The 16,106-nt window shown below is 57.0% G+C and overlaps 2 long non-coding RNA genes across 3 annotated transcripts; one reads left to right on the top strand and one right to left on the bottom strand.

Moving 5' to 3' along the window:
• Positions 1-6,616: 6,616 nt before the first annotated feature.
• Positions 6,617-14,938, bottom strand: LOC106862809 (uncharacterized). Of its 2 annotated transcripts, none has more exons than XR_015801055.1 (6): positions 14,742-14,938; positions 13,967-14,075; positions 13,090-13,188; positions 9,414-9,530; positions 7,780-9,023; positions 6,617-7,437 (listed from the first exon to the last, which is right to left on the bottom strand). It is a non-coding gene; the product is annotated as an uncharacterized LOC106862809 (long non-coding RNA). The 2 variants fall into 2 exon arrangements; XR_015801056.1 differs by lacking the exon at positions 6,617-7,437 and having other exon boundaries at positions 7,444-7,894; positions 8,938-9,023; positions 14,742-14,936.
• LOC148224654 (uncharacterized) lies at positions 8,641-10,115 on the top strand. The gene is made up of 3 exons (XR_015801057.1): positions 8,641-8,768; positions 9,820-9,886; positions 9,960-10,115. It is a non-coding gene; the product is annotated as an uncharacterized LOC148224654 (long non-coding RNA).
• Positions 14,939-16,106: the final 1,168 nt, after the last annotated feature.

Genomic DNA, 16,106 nt, shown 5'->3' with positions numbered 1-16,106 from the left:
CAGAGTCTGAGCTCCTGGCAGGCACAGGGTGTTCTCCCCCAGAGTGGATTGTGGAGGAATTGTTTGGGACTTGGATTGTCCCTCTGGGTGATGCCAGTTGCTCTGATTTGTATAATTCCATCCATTTGACTCCCAACACTTCCCAGCCCAGGGGCTTGAGCTGACAGGGCAGCACAAAGATTGTTCTCTGTGCAGTGCCCAGATTTGGGGTTCACTGTCAGCTTTGCTACTTCCCATAAATTATTATCCCATAGCCCCGAATTCCCTGCTCAGTTCTCGCTGCCATAACCTCACAGTGCCTCATGGAGTGTGGATATTCCCATGGAGAGCTGCCACTTGAACACAGCTGTGCCAGGAACCTGCAGAGCTTCCAAGGAAGCCCAGCAGCACTGGGACAGGGACAAATGTATATTCCAAAGAATTTACTATTTAAAACCCTCATCCCCCAGCCCCACCAATGTCCCTGGGGGGCACTTGACAGAGTTGCCTGGAATTGAGCTGATTTAACCCCCTGAGCTCGGGCTCCAGGTGATATTTTAAAGCAGGAGAAGGCGAGGACCGGAGGCTCTCCCCGCCTGTGCCAAGGCAGCCCCTTCATTTTGTTCCTGTGTCCTCTCTGCTGCCACTGCTCCTTTCTGCCCCTTGTCCCCTGCGTCTGCGGGGCTGGGGACGAACGTCAACCCTCCTGGGGGCTGCCCCCGTGTGGACACAGCGCGGTACTGCAGCCACCCCCCGAGCCGGCGCCCCGGCAGTGCTGCCCCCGTGTGGGCACAGCGCGGTACTGCAGCGTGCCCCTCTCAAGGCGGCGGAAGAGACAGCGGGCCCGGACCCTGCTGCTCCGCCCGCGGCCCCGCCGGGGCTCGGTCCCGGGACACTCCGAGCCCCGCCGGTCCCCGCAGCGGCGGGGCAAATTTTCTATCCAGCTTGGGCAGAGAGTTCTTATAGAGAAACCCGAAAAATAAAGGATATTGTGAGGGAGTGGGGTGGATGGAAGGGCCTGGCAGCGTTTCCGGCTTTGAATTAAAACGCGCTTCGGGAAAAATAAAACTGTAGAACAAACAGCTCCTTTGCAAGCCTGGACTGGCTTCTGTGTGACCTGCTCTGATTCCAATTCTCCCGTGGGATTTCCAGCCCGTGGGACTCGAATGAAATGCCAGGTGCTGAGCACCACACAAGATAATGAGAAAACACTCCTGGTCAGGCAGGGTCCCCGGGGACCTCGCATTGCCCAGCATTTCTGACCAAAGCTTGGGGGTTCCAGCACAGCCCCCCAGCACATCCCGTTGCTTCCTCGAGTCCCCTTCAAGTGGGATCAATTTTTGGGGCAGCGATACCCAACCCCACCAGCGTTGGCTTTAACAGATCTTGGGAGATCGCCCATCCTCACCCAATTCCCGCTGCCGAAACCCAGCCTGAGGCTATGCCCTCCCATCCCCTTAATCTCTCCAAGGAATTGCACGTGGATTTCTCAATCCAGCAGAGCAGCAATGCTGTTCTCCTGACGGGGGATCGGGATCGCAGAGGCGTCCCCGGCGCTGTCTGTAAATAGAGGGGAGGGGCGAAGGCGAGCTCGGGGTGCCCAGGGTCGCCCTGGCCGGGCAGGACGAGCTGGCGAGCGTGGGGAGGGCGGCAGTGCTGCCTCCTTGTGGACACAGCGCGGCACTGCAGCCACCACCCGAGCCGGCGCCCGGGCAGTGCTGCCGCCTTGTGGACACAGCGCGGTACTGCAGCGTGCCCCCATCACGATGGCGGAAGGGACCCCCGGCCGGGACCCCGACGAGTGGGACCGCGGCCACGCTCAAGATGCCTGCGGGGCCGCCGGCAAAGCAGCAGCGGCGGCAACGGGCTCGGAGCCAGCGCCCATCCCGGAGCGGCTCCTCCCGCCCGCGGCGAGCCCGGTCCTCATCCCAGCCCCGATGTCGCCCCGCTCCTCTGGCCCCGGCAGCCCCAGCGGTCGAGGGCAGGACCCGGAGCAGACCGGGAGCCCCGGTTGAGAGGGGCCGGGCCGCGAGAGATGGTCCCGCCCCAGCCCGAGCAGGGCGGGGCCCCGGGGCTGGCTCGGGGCGGAGCCGGGGGCGGTGATTCAGGGGCGGCCCCGGGGCGGTCCCAGACGGTACCGGGGGCGTTACCGGGGCGGTACCAGGGGCGGTGATTCAGGGGCGGTACTGGGCGGTACCGGGGGCGGTGCCGAGCTGTACCGGGGGCGGTACCGGGGCGGTACCAGGGGCGGTGATTCAGGGGCGGTACTGGGCGGTACCGGGGGCGGTGCCGAGCTGTACCGGGGGCGGTACCGGGGCGGTACCGGGGGCGGTGATTCAGGGGCGGTGCCGGGCCCGGCTCAGGTGTGCGGGTCCCCAGGGCACCTGCGCGGGGTGGGGCCGAGGTGATTTAATCCCCGGAAAGCGGCTCGGCCGCCATTTGCTCACTATGAGCTCGCTGCGGACGGGGAGATGCTGTCGGAGCTCCGCACACCGGGACAGGACGGACTTCGGCTTCCCCTCTTCTCCAACCCTCTCCCCCTCCTTCCTCCTCCTCGTGTTCCCCTTCTTTCCCTCCCTTCCCCTCCCATTTCGGCCTCCCCTCCTGTCACCCTCCCCTATTTTCCCCTCCTTCCTCCTTGTGTTGCCCTGCTTTCTCTCCCCTTTCGGCTTCCCCTCCTGTTCCCTCTTCTACCTTTCTTCCTTCCCCTGTTCCTGTTCTTTCCCCCCCAAACCCTCCCCTCCCCTCTCCCCAAACCTGACCCCCCCCATCCTTCCTCTCCTGTCCCTACCCCACCCCCCTTCTATTCCCCCTCCTCTGTCCACCGTCCCTCTCCCCCCACCCAGCCTTTCCTTTCCCCTCCCTGTCCCTGCTCTCCCCTCTCTTTGTCCCTTTGTTCCCCCGCAGCCGCGGGGTTCGGGGTGCCGGATAATAAAGCCCAGAGGGCCGGAGCCGGCGCCCCTCGCGGGAATCCCCCCGCACACAGCACTGCCCCACAGTGCCGGCTGTCCCCACATCACACTGGGGGGCCGGGGGGGCCCCTCCTCAGGAGGGGTGCTGGGGGGGGGGGGGGGGTTAGGATGGGCCCCCTCATTAGGAGAGGGTCCGGGGGGGGGGTTAGGGGGAGACCCCCTCCTTAGGAGGGGGTCGGGATGGGGGGGGGGGGGGTGGGAGGGAGGGTGGGGGGGCGGGTGGGTGGGAGGGTGTGGGGGGGGGGGTGGGAGGGAGGGAGGGTGGGGGGGGGAGGGAGGGGGGGTGGGGGGGGGGAGGGAGGGGGGGTGGGGTGGGAGGGGGGGAAGCAGAGGGGGTCACGTCACTCTGCATCGTGAACAGACACACACAAAAAAAAAAAAAATCGCCAGACGAGCGACCGGCCGCTCCCCTCCTGCCCCTCCCCCCGGGCCCCGGTCCGGAGGAGGGGGGTCCCCGGGAGGGGCCCGGGGCGGACCCCGTCCGGAGGGGAGGGTCCCGAGGAGGGAGGCGGGGCCTGGAGGAGGAGGGAAGCCCCCCCTCCGCCCTGCCCCCCTCCCCGGACCCCCCCCTCCGGAGGGGGCCCACCCCGACCCCCCCCGGGACCCCCTCCTCCGGAGGGGGCCCTTCCTAACCCACCCCCCACCCCCCCGAGGACCCCCCTCCTAATGAGGGGAGCCCCCCCTAACCCGCACCCCCCACCCCGGGACCCCTCCTAATGAGGGGATCCCCCCCAACCCCACCCCGGCCCCCGGGGACCCGCAGTGTGATGTAGGGAAAGCCGGAGCCCCGGCGCTGTCGGGCGGTGTGTTGGACCGGCATGGGGACACCCGCAGAGCGGGCCAGTCCCCGTGTGGGGCAGGGACGGTGCGGGGCGCCGGCTCCGGCCCTCTGGGCTTTATTATCCGGCACCCCGAACCCCGCGGCTGCGGGGGAAAGAGAGAAAAGGGGGGATGGAGGGTGGGAATAGGGGGGCAGACGGGGTGATCGGGGTGGGCGAGCCAAGGACGGAGGCAGGTGGGGATGTTGGGGTGTGCAGGGCAGCAGGGAGAGGGGGCAGGGGGAGGTGGGGTGGGGGGAAAGGGAGGGTGGAGGAAGGAGGGGGAGGATTGAAGGCCGGTGGGGAAGAACTGGGGGGGGAACGGGGGCAGGGAGAGGACACGGTGGGGGCCAGGGCTGGGGGGGAAGCAAGGGTGAAAGGAGGAGTAGGAAGAGAGAGGTAGGGTAGAGTAGAGTAGGGTGTATAGGGGCATAGGAGTATAGGAGGGGAGCCGGGCCGGGGGGGAGGGCTAGGGGGGAGGGGGAGGGGGGGGGTAGGGGGGGGGAGGGAGGAGGGGGGTGGGGGAGGGGAGGAAGGGAGGGAAGAAACGAGAGGTATGGAGAAAAAAAGCTGTAGAAAAAAAGAAACGTAAAGAAAAAGAGATATAAAGCCCTGCCCGGGCGCAGCCTCCCCCCCGAGCGCCGAGGAACAAATGGCTCCGCCGTGCTCGCCCCGCGGTTTAAATCCCCCTCAGCCCCGCCCCGCGCAGGCGCTCTGGGGCCCCGCACACCTGTGCAGGCCCCGCCCCCCACACCTGTGCAGGTCCCGCCCCCCGGGGCCCCGCCCCGCCCGCGCCCTTCAAATACGGCCGGGCCGCTCCCGGCCCGCTCCATACGCGGATGCTTCTCCCGGGATGCGGCGGGACCATCGCTCGGAGCGCTGAGCCCAACGCGGGGGCTGCTCCCGGTGCTGCGCGGAGCCCCAGGTACTCCAGTGGGTCCAGGGATCGGTTCTGGGTCTTGTCGGTGTCCGCTGGGGGTTTGCGAGCGGTGCCGCCTCTCCTTGGACCGGCAGGATTCGGTTTGCAGGACGGGACCGGGATCGGGACTGTCGCGGGCAGCAGGAGCCTCTCCCCAGACCGGCATTGTGCGGTTCGCGGGGCCAGGCCGGGACCGGGATCGCCGCGGGCAGCAGGAGCCGTCTCGGGATGGGCGCTGGGGCCGAGCCCGGCGCTGCCGCTCCGGCTCCGGGCGCGGTCCCGCTGCAGGGAGCCGGGGCTGTGCCGGTAACCGTGCCCGGGACAACGGCGGTGGGATCTCCTCGTGCTGGATCGCGGCTGGACCGGCCGGAGACCGGGGAACGCTGTGCCGGCCCTGGGAGCCCCGAATGCCGCGGGTACTGCCCGCACACCCCGCGGGTGTGCTCAGCCCTCAGCGGAGAGCAGCGCCGGCTCCCCCTTCCCCGTGTCCGCACACCCGTGGGGCTCCCTGTGCAACGAGCGGGGCTGGAGCACCGTGGGTGGGAAGAGCTCCTCGGCTGGGGCCGGGCACGGTTCCACTCAGGCTGCTTCTCCAACACCTGCCAGGTGAGATGCTTCCCCCTCCCCCTTGCTTTGTAACTCAAAAAAGCTCTGTAATGGTAAAATCTTTTATTAACATTTAGCTGAGATCTTTCCTCTTTGTTTCCAGAACACAGGCTGTATTGAGGACATAGTGAGGTTGAGGAAGATCCTAAAATCTGATTCTCAAGTAAATAGGACATTTCCTGCAGGTGAGTATTGCCAGGGCAAAATGATGGCAGCTGCTGAAGCTGGGGCTGCTTTTGTGGCCGAGAGCCGCAGAGGCTGCAGTGTCTGCTGCTCTCTGCCAGTAACGTTCCTTGGTGTTTCTGTGGGTCCCAGCCGGCGGGGAATGTGGGGTAGGAAGAGGCTGGGAGCCCGCGAAAGGGGGGCAAGCAGCACCTCTTGTCCTTGGGCTCTGCAGTGTCCTTCCTGTGCCGAGCATACATCCCGGGGATGGGCGCTGGGACACCCGGCCAGGGCTGGCACGGACACGGCTCAAGGGCTGCCCGCAGCTCCTGGGCCAGGGGCTGCTCTGAACAGGCACCCGGAGATGCTTCAGCCCGGACAGAGGCCACCGAGAGCCCAAAAGCCCCTCAGGAACAGCTGGCATGTCCTGGGGATGGCAGCACGGGCCGCCTGCAGAGGAGCACAGACAACGTTTCCTGCTTCGGAGCTCCCAGGTATGTCCCGGCCTCCCTGAATCCCTTCCCTTCCAGCCTGAGGCCATCATCCAGCAGCAGCATTAAAGCCAAGGCCATCTTCTCTCACAGATATTAAAACCCAACCAACAGCCTGCAGAAATGCCTTAAAATCAAAGGTTTGGGTGGGATGAAGTTCTGTTTGGATGAAGGTGGGCGTTTTTCAGGGAGCCAGCTGGAAGTGCAGAAGGGATGGAAAGCTTTTGCATGTGGGTCCCACTGGAGGTGTGCTGAAGGCAGGGACGTCCATCCCTTTTCTGAAGAAAAAGAACGTGCAGAGGTCACTGCTGAGGCTCTGGAAAGAACTGAGATGCTGCAGAGAGAGATGTCCTCCTCTGAGCACAGGGGCTGCCTTAGCATGGGCTGGGAGAGCCTCTGGCCCCTGCCTTCTCCTGCTTTAAAATATCACCTGGAGCCCGAGCTCAGGGGGTTAAATCAGCTCAATTCCAGGCAACTCTGTCAAGTGCCCCCCAGGGACATTGGTGGGGCTGGGGGATGAGGGTTTTAAATAACAAATTCTTTGGAATACATACCTGTCCTTGTCCCAGTGCTGCTGGGCTTCCTTGGAAGCTCTGCAGGTTCCTGGCACAGCTGGTGTTCAAGTGGCAGCTCTCCATGGGAATATCCACACTCCATGAGGCACTGTGAGGTTATGGCAGCGAGAACTGAGCAGGGAATTTGGGGCCATGGGATAATAATTTATGGGAAGTAGCAAAGCTGACAGTGAACCCCAAATCTGGGCACTGCACAGAGAACAATCTTTGTGCTGCCCTGTCAGCTCAAGCCCCTGGGCTGGGAAGTGCTGGGAGTCAAATGTATGGAATTACACAAATCAGAGCAACTGGCATCACCCAGAGGGACAATCCAAGTCCCAAACAATTCCTCCACAATCCACTCTGGGGGAGAACACCCTGTGCCTGCCAGGAGCTCGGACTCTGTTTTTCCTAGCAGCTCCTGAGCAGTGTCTGTCAGGGCCACGATGAGGGCTTTAAAATCCAGATAAACCCCAAATCCCACACAGTGACTAACCCAAATGAAGAACTGCATTGTTGTCATTAAAAGCTCAAAACTCTGTTATGAATTCCATGACGACAATGTAATGGGATTCCCAGGAACCTCATCAATGCTCTTAGTTTCGTTTCTATGTCTTTTTAATCCCTCATTTAGCAGCTTGTAAAACTGATCCTGAAATTCAGAGGTCAAGCAGGATTGACTTTGGATTGACCTTCACCTCTGGTCCCACTCTGTGCAAACACAACTTGTGCCCAGATGGGTGAACTCATCACCTCAGCTTTTTCCTCCAGAATATCCCCTCCTTATTTCCCTGTAGATGAACTCGGATCCACTCCTCACCTCCACTGATCATCCAAGGGTCCTTTCTGTTCCTGCCCCTCTGCAGCCCGAGGCTGCTCCTCCATTGGCTCCCTCGGGCCTCATCCCGCACGGAGCCTCTGTCCCTTCCTGGCCGCCTGAGGGAGGAGGACACAGAGAGTCCCGAGTGCTGAGCCCTCCCTGCTGCCCCTGCAGAGCCCTGATCCCCAGGGGCCTCAGACTTCCCAGACCAATTGTCTGCTGGGCTCCCTTCCATTACCTCAGCAATCCCCTCAGAAATGCCACCTCACTCCCCCTGACATCTCCTCACATTTTCCTACACAAAACAGCTCTTGTGTCCCCTCTAAATTATTCCAAGTTTTCAGCTAAATGAATGGCCTGACCCGTGCCCACTGCTCATGAGCTACCCAACCAAAATCAAGAACAAATGTTGCTTGGGCTTTAAGAGCTTGAAATAACTTGGAAGCAAAATAAATCACCTTTTTCTTATGTCTTTTTTTCTTTCAGATGCTGGACTCGCCTCCGTGGATGTGTGCTGAGCTCTTGCTGCAGGGACTGTCAGGCCTGAATAACTGTGAGTTCGTGTTCTTCTCACTGGGCAATCAGAAATTATTATTAATTAGACCACAAAAATACTTCCTCAAACTTTTCCCCTTTCCTGCCCTTTCCTGGTACATCTCCTCTTTGTGCCTTTGCATTTACAGCTGTTCCCTGATGTCACTTCCCCTGCCTGACTTCTGTGCAGTTTCTAGCTGGGAAAAACTGGGATAACTTAGAGGGGACAGAGATGAAAATTTTAGCTGGATTTTTCTAGAATTTCTAATTATAATGCAATTATTTCCAATTCCCCAGTGAGAAGAGCACGAACTCACAGCCATCAGGCCTGACAGTCACTGAGGGAAATGTGACACAGTATTAATAAGTAACCTTTCCTCAGAGCAGTCACCACCCCAGTCCTCCAGCCTTGGCAAGTTTTTGCAGTGAATGGCCCAAAGTTCTAATGCTTAACCTAAATTCTGTCAGCTTTTGTTAGAAAGATATGGACAGTAAATCATACAATAGCACTTAAAAATTGCACCAAAACTAACAGGCCCAGACCAAACCAAACCACCCCCATCACTGCTCCACCCCAGTTTTGGGAGAAACAGTGATACAGATGATTAATACTCTCCTTCCATGCTATTCAGTCCTTCACTGCACATCCCCAGAGAGGATTTACTCCACCTTTTGTTCCCAACAGCACCTCTCTCTCCAGCACCAATCCCACTTGTCACAGGCACAAAGGGAGCAGACCTAAGGCAATGGTTCCAGCAGCAGCTGCAATCCCGAGCTCCCTGTTCCCTGGACTGCTCATCCAAGCACTCCCAGGATTCTCACTCAGCCCAGACTCTCTGTCTGTCCTCAGAGGGAAGCACAGCCTGACGGGACACGGCTCTGGCACCCCATTTCCTCTTGTGGAAAGCCACGGGTAAGCACAGTCCCTCAGCCCTTGCTCCCCTGAACACCAGGAGAGCTGGAGTTTCACCCAGATCCCACATTCCCATGGCAGTTAATCCCAGCAGGGAGGCAAAGAGGAACCCTGCATCCTCTGACATAGCCCACAGCACGGGCAGCACCAGGAGCCCTCCAGCACAGACCTCTGGTGCTGAAGCCTCTGGGCTTTGGCTGCTCAAACACCACAGCTCTTGGCAAAGATGGCAGCAGTGTCATGATGTTTTCTGTCCTGAAAGAGAGGAGGAAAAGAAAATTAAGTCCACTGCAGAAGTCAAAAAATCCCAGCTTTCACACTTCAGCTCTGATTGCTCACTCTGGAATTTTATCCATGACAGGTGACACCAATTCAAATATTAAAGTGCCTTTTCCCAGCATTTTTATTCCTAACTATTTCAGACATTAAAAGAATGCTCATTTTTCTTATTGCATTCTTTGCTTAATTTTAACAGAACCATTTTCATCCCAGACCCCACTTGTCAGTTCTTCCATCCTTTACCACTGGACTTGGCACAAAGAGATACCTGTGGTGCTGCATCACAAGAAATCCCAAAGAGAAACCCTTCCAAACCTGACAGAGAAAGGTTTCAAGGCACTCCAGAACACAGACAGCTGTTCATACCTTGTCAGGCCACACCAATTCTGTCCCATCCACTTGAGCTGGGCAGGTGAGGCAAAGGCTCCCTTTGCTCCTAGGGAATCACTGTCTGAGAGCACAGATGTCCATCCTGGGCAGCACCTGGAAACAATGTGGGAAAGGCAAAAAGAGAGAGCTGTCTGTCAGAAAATGAGTAATAATAATAATAATCAGAACTTCTGGACAAATTTAGTAACATCACTTTCATATGATAAATACAGGCCATGCTCATCCTTCCAGCCCAGGTGAACACAGGAAGGAGAAGTACAGGAAAAGCAGAGTGCCTTATTTGGATGTATTTCCTAAAGACTCTGCTGCATTGTATGCTCTTTGTGCTCTTTAAAAGAAGGGATGGCTGCTAAAAAACATCTAAAACCCAATGTTTTATCAGCCACAGGCAGGACAAGGTGAGCTACAGCTGGAGAGCCAGGGAGATGCAGGACCTTGGCACACCAAGGGTAAGAGCAGGGGAAGCAGGGGAGGTGTGGGGGGAGAGCTGGAGAAGGGAAGAACAGGCATTTTCTTGTTCAGATTCATCCGTGCTGGGAACTTGGAAAACACGTGGTGCTGCAGGCATCAAGGACACGATGCTCACAATGTTTGGTTGTTTTCCTTTGCTCGTAACTCTTGGCTTCACCCCCTCTCCAGAGGAACAGAGAATTCCTCCAGGGTAAGGGTGAGTCTGGTCCCACTCCAGGGATGTGTCCAGGAGGGGAGGGGAGTTGCTTAGATAACTGGCCACAGAAATCCAGCCCAACAAACACTGAAATGGACTCTATTGATCTGCAACACCCAGTGCTCACAGCAGGCAGAGGCACGAGGTGCCCCAGGACCAAGAAGCACCACTTCACTTGGTTGTTCTGCTGACATCTACTTTAGTTCTGCTTCCCTTCACAGCTGCTATTCTGCCAAGAATTTCCATTTTCAGAAGCCTCTGTCACCTGTAGTCAAGGCTGGAAATCCTCCCTTAGGATTTCCACATCACATCTGGATTTGCCAGGAAGCACATGCACACACAGATGCCCATTCTGGGACAGGTCAGTCAGAAATCATGTAAGCCAGCAACTTGCTCCTCACTGCACCACTTAGAAATACAGTCAAAAGCCAGAAAAAACAACAACTGAACAACAACCCCCAAAAGCCACGGCTTAGGGCAGCATCGTGTTAATATTCTGCCCAGTGCTGGAGAGAAAGGAGGAAAGCTGTTCTTCCAGCTCTGCACAGAGCAGTCTGAAACAGCCAACACTGTCCTCACCTGCAGCTGTGGCAGCTTCTCTCCTTCCTTCAGCCCTGCCCTGACTTCTGAGGGGCCAGAGGCACCACACAAGCCAAAAGGATCAGCACTCACACCCCCTGCTAGTAGGGACATCGTCATGGTCTGTCCTTGGCCAAACAAACCCAGGATGTTTTTCTTTGGCATTTCATTCATTTCATTTGGCCAATTTGATTCCCATTTACCAAGGCAACAGCCACCCTGTATGGCTCTGGGGTCAGAGCCCCTCTGGCACAAAAACCCAAGAGAAGAATCCAGGAGCAAACTGAAATCCCAACATGCAATGAAGGCCTGCTGCTGGCAGGTTCCTGGTGGCTTTTGGGGCACAAGAAAAGCCTTTAGACCATGAAAACAGAGGTGAAAACCCCACAACGAGCACGTGGCTTTAAAGACGTTGCATTTAATGTTACAGACATAGAATTGCCTTGGGATTTGACATTTTCTGCACCCACACAAACACATTAAAAGAATTAAATGCAGAGTCTTGAAGCTCAGTTATTGCAATCTTATTCTGGTGATACCACTTGACATATCAAAATCCACAGCAATACTTAAAAAAATGAAAAGCAACTTATCCCCTTGCTTTAAATTTTTCAGTTTCAGGGTTCTCTTCAGAACAATTTAAAGAAAAGAAGAAAAGCTCAAGACCTACTATCAGGTAGTGTACCAACCACTCCTTTTCTATAGATTTTCATTACACCTGATGTCTTCTCTAAGAAAATAAATTTGTACCTGTAAAAACCCGTCCAGTAGGGGCAGGTGTTTCTGAGCCCACACCTTGTAGGTAAAGCATCAGAGGAGGAGTGGCACAGAGGGATCCAAAAGTGCCCAAGACAGGTTCAAGTTCGCTGTGTTTGGGCAGCATTATTTGAAACCAAAGTGCTCTGCAGCTGCTCCAAGCCTGGAGGTCACAGAAACAAAACAAACTCCCCCCTTCTGCCTCACTTTGTGCCTTCTCTCATCAAGGGAGAATCACATCATGCAAAAGATAATAGAGAAGAGGGTCACAGCAGTCCAGTGTCCCCAGGATGGCTGGCACCAGGCTCCATTCCCTCCTCTGGCTGATGGAACTTAAACCCAGGTGTTCTGGGATTTGAGGAGCAAAGCCCAGCTTTGCCACTTGCTGTTCCAATCCCTCCCACGTTCGTCGAGCAGGAATCTTGCTGTGTTTCCATATTACATCCCAAAGCAGCAGCCCTGGAGTACTGCTGGAACCCAGAACACCCTCCCCTTCTCAGACACCAACCTGACTAGAAAGCCTCACACTCCCCCAAGGGCAGAAAAACCAGAAACCAGTAAAAAATGGGTATTTTATACCAAACAGGACCCATTTCAGAGGTCAAATATCCCACACTGCGTCCCTGAGCCTTCCCAAGGCTTTTTCACAGGGAAGTAAAACTTCACACATGAAGGACCATTTACCTTGTACCAACATCCTCTATAAAACCTCCCACATAAAAGCCCAGGTGTTTGTAACATCCTCAGTAACACACTGCACAGAAAGGATCAGGGTCCTTGGTACAAGAGCCACAGCAGGACCTCTGGCAGAAAGGGCCCTTTCCCTTGTAACAACACCCTCAGTGACACTTCCCAGATGAAGGAGCAGGTCCCGTGTGACACCAGCCTCAGTGCAGCAGCAAGCACAGCCTTGATCTGGAACTCACAGAATCCATGCCCGCAGCAGCCCCGGGAATAAAACACGGGATTTTGTGGAACCCGGGAATGGAGGAGCTCTCCTGTCCCAGCTCTGCCTCCTCTGCCTGCAGCAGGGGACATGCAGCTCTCAGCCAGAAGATCAGTTCAACCTCACCAAATCACCTGGCAACACTTACTATGAAGCCCAAAGTCCCAGTGCATCACCTGTGTGCTATCTCAGGAAGTTCAGTTTTAAATCAATCATTTTTGTGGGACAAAATTTTAAATCAATGAGTCTTTGTGGGACAAAACCTGCGCTGGGCCCAAGAACTGACTCTAACCCCTCTGACCTGAACTGTCCAGCTGTAGGATCAATGCTCAAAAGAAACACTGGATCCCTCAGGGCAGAGCCTGTCACTCTGTAAATGCCAGGGGGAGAACAAGGCTCGAAAGGCAGCCCCCGATGCCTCCAGCCCCTGCAAGCACCGCCCAGGACTCTGCACAGCCGGGACGGAGCCTTTGCACAGCTCTGTCCCGGGCCACCGAGGGTGGCAAACCCGAGAGACCGATGGAAACAAAACAAATGATTGATTGAAATGGACACTGAGGAGGCTGAAAGCCCCACCCCAGAACTGTTCCCGGCCCAGCTCAGGAGCCTGAACTGCTGCTGCAGGACACGACGTCTGAAGGAGCTCTGCAGCCGGGACATTCAAGGCCAGCAAAAACAATGGCTAAAGAGAAACAGATCCTTACCTGGTCCAATGTCCCAGTCCCTGGCTCCTCCTCACGGGGGGACCCTGCTCCAGGGAGGAATCTCCACACAGCCCCCGAGACCTGGGCTAAGACGCCGCCCTGCCAGCAGAAGACAAGGGGTTAACAAAGCTTTTGGGACACATTCTCTCCTCAGAGAGGTTTGACAAAACATCCATCCGTGTGCACCTTTAATAAGGACAGCTTGTACCTAGGCTTGCAATAGATTTTTGTATGTTATTTCCTCCAAGTCTATGTTTTAACATATTTTGATATTAAAAGTGTTTAAACAGGATTTACCATGAGCTCTGCCGTGCTCCAAGCCCTAAGGAAGAGCTGGATAGACTCACACTCATCCAGGCTGAGGGAGCTGCTGCTGCAGACAAACATTTACAAATCCCCTGCCCTGAGGGTGTCCAGACCCGGGAGAAAGCCCTTCCCACCACCCTCCTGCGTTTCCCTCCCTGCCACTGGCTTTGCTTCCAGCTTGGGAAGCTTTGTCTTGGGGGCATTTCAGCATCACTAAGGGCTTTTCCAACCTCAGGGATTCCATGGGATGCCCAGTGAGTGACCCAGCTGCACACACAGGCACGGCAAGCCGTCACACACAGATTATCCTGCCACGAGCCACAGCACTCCAGGGCATCCTTGAAACAGTGCAGAGAGCAGGACAAAGACACGGCTACAGCACTGACCCTGCTTTCCCAGTGGGGCACGAACACCATTTCCTCCTGATCCTGAGAGCATGCCCTTAGGAACATGAAAGTTCCCATGTGCATTTTGCAGTACAATTTGTAAATTTAGCATATTTCAAGACAGTTTAAATCAGAATTAACTCGGTGCTAGCACAGCATTAGATATGGGACAGCAGGAGACTCACCAGGCAATATTCCCTGCAGACTCTCCATTCTCAGCACTCCAGCTGCAGTATTCTCATTTCTCATGGACTCTCAGTTCTGTTTCCAGGACTCCCATCGGGGAAATGATGGCTGTTTCCAGATGCAAATTCTCAGTGTATCATTGGTCCCAATCACTGCTCCCCTGCCCCTCCAATCCCCCCCCCTCCATCCTTTACCCCTTTTACAGCCACGGCCCCACCCACGATACAAATGGAGGCTCCCAGGTGCCTCCTGAGACCCAAATCATTCCAGGTGGGTCAGGAAATAAATAAAAATGAACTCGTCCCTTGTGGGGTAACAAATTATCTTTGTCCCCATTCCCCCTTCTGTCTCCTGTTCCCTAAGGTAAAACACACAGGTGGGCTCAGAGGGAAAACGTAAAAAACCCAAACTTTTGGGGAAGTCCAAAACCAAGCAAAACTTGTTTTTCCATGGATTTCCATAAGGACTGTTCAGTTTTTTCCCCCCGAGCCTCGCCCGTGGCCACAGGAGCAGCTTCTCTCTGCGACCCGCGGGGTGGGCCCAGGGACACCCGTCCCGCTGCTTCCCGGAAAACGGAGCTCAGCCCATCCCACAAACATTTCCATCGCACCTGGGAACGCGGCAGGAGCTTTGTTCCCTGAAACGTGGTCCCAGAGAGCGCCGAGTGCGGGACAAACCCGTCCCACGGAGCAGTTGGGTCCCGAGGATCAGCGCTGAAAGCGCTCACATCCCCCCGCGGATCCGCCCGGCCCTCTCTGCCCTCCGGCCACTCACCACAGCCGCCGTTCGCTCGTTCCGGCCGTCGCTGCGCCAGCCAAGGGGATTGCGCCCATGCCAGGCTCGGGACAGCTCGCTCCCGGCGCAGCTGCCGCTGGCACAGCAGGATCGGGGCGGCCGCAGGGCAGCGAGAGCCGCGCTCTGCCCCGCGGGGCCGCTCGGGCGGACACGGCCGCGGGCGGGGCCGGAACCGCAGGGGCCGGTTCCGTGTCCGGGCCGGGCCCCGCCCCTGCGGCACCGCCCGCGGCTCCGTCCTGCCGGCTCTTCCGGCGGCGTTCCCGGCCTTGCTCATCCCTGCTCTTTCCAGGGAGTAAAAACCGCCTTGGGAATTCGCTTCTGAGAACTGGAGTCAGTTTCTGATGGGAGTCCTCGAAACAGAACTGAATGTCTGTGACAAATGGGGATGCTAGAGCTGAAGTGATAGCAGAGGAAATCTCCTTCCTGCCAGTTACCCATGGGAAGAAAGCAATTCCCAGCTGTCTTAGGCTTGGAAAACAGAGAAAGGGAATTCTATGTCCTCTCCTGCTTAGGATGTACATTTTCACTGTGCTAAAAAGGGACCACTTGAGGCTTCAGAGTGGTTGGCATGGGTCAAGGATCTGCTGCCTTGGCAGGGCGAGAGGTGGAGCTGCTGTTTGTGATTGTGACAGACCTGAATAATTAGAGATCAATGGGAAATTGCTCAGTGCACCAAAAGTGATAGAGAATGTCAGCTTGACTGGTGTCACACATAAAGCTGGAACAATGACCCTAAACACCCCGAAGAGGTAAAGAAACCCTGAGCCACGCTGTGATCAGACCCCATAGGGGCGGTTTATTTTAAGTGCCAGTAAGGAATAATGGGAATTCCCTGGCCCTCAGCTTGGTCCCATCTGCCCACACTACTGCCCTTGGGAAGTGCTGCTCTTCCTCTGCGCGGCGGGGCCGGGGGTTCAGGTCCGGACCTGCCGGTGTCTGCTGGGCGGGGTGCGGGTCCCGAACCCGCTGGACGGGGACCGGGATTAGAATGGGGATCGGAACCGGGACCGGGATTAGGATGGGGGTCGGAACCGGGAGCGGGATTAGGATGGGGGTCGGAACCGGAACCGGGACCGGGATTAGGATGGGGGTCGGAACCGGGACCGGGATTAGGATGGGGGTCGGAACCGGGACCGGGATTAGGATGGGGGTCGGAACCGGGAGCGGGGCCCATGGGCGCCGTCTGGCGGCCACAGCGCGGCGGTGCAGAGCGGGGCCCTCCGGTGGGGAGCGGTGAAAGGGCAGCGCGATTTGGGATTTTAATAAATAAAATTTACTTATTTATCATTGTTTGTCCATTCGTGTTCACGTCGAGCTTCTCCGCGAACCTAAGAGCTAAGAGAT

The sequence above is a fragment of the Sturnus vulgaris genome, chromosome 2 (genome assembly GCF_052056855.1).
Source record: "Sturnus vulgaris isolate bStuVul1 chromosome 2, bStuVul1.hap1, whole genome shotgun sequence".
NCBI classification, from domain to species: Eukaryota; Metazoa; Chordata; class Aves; order Passeriformes; family Sturnidae; genus Sturnus; species Sturnus vulgaris.
Note: the sequence above shows the minus strand (reverse complement) of the source record. Positions and strands in the feature narration are given on the sequence as shown.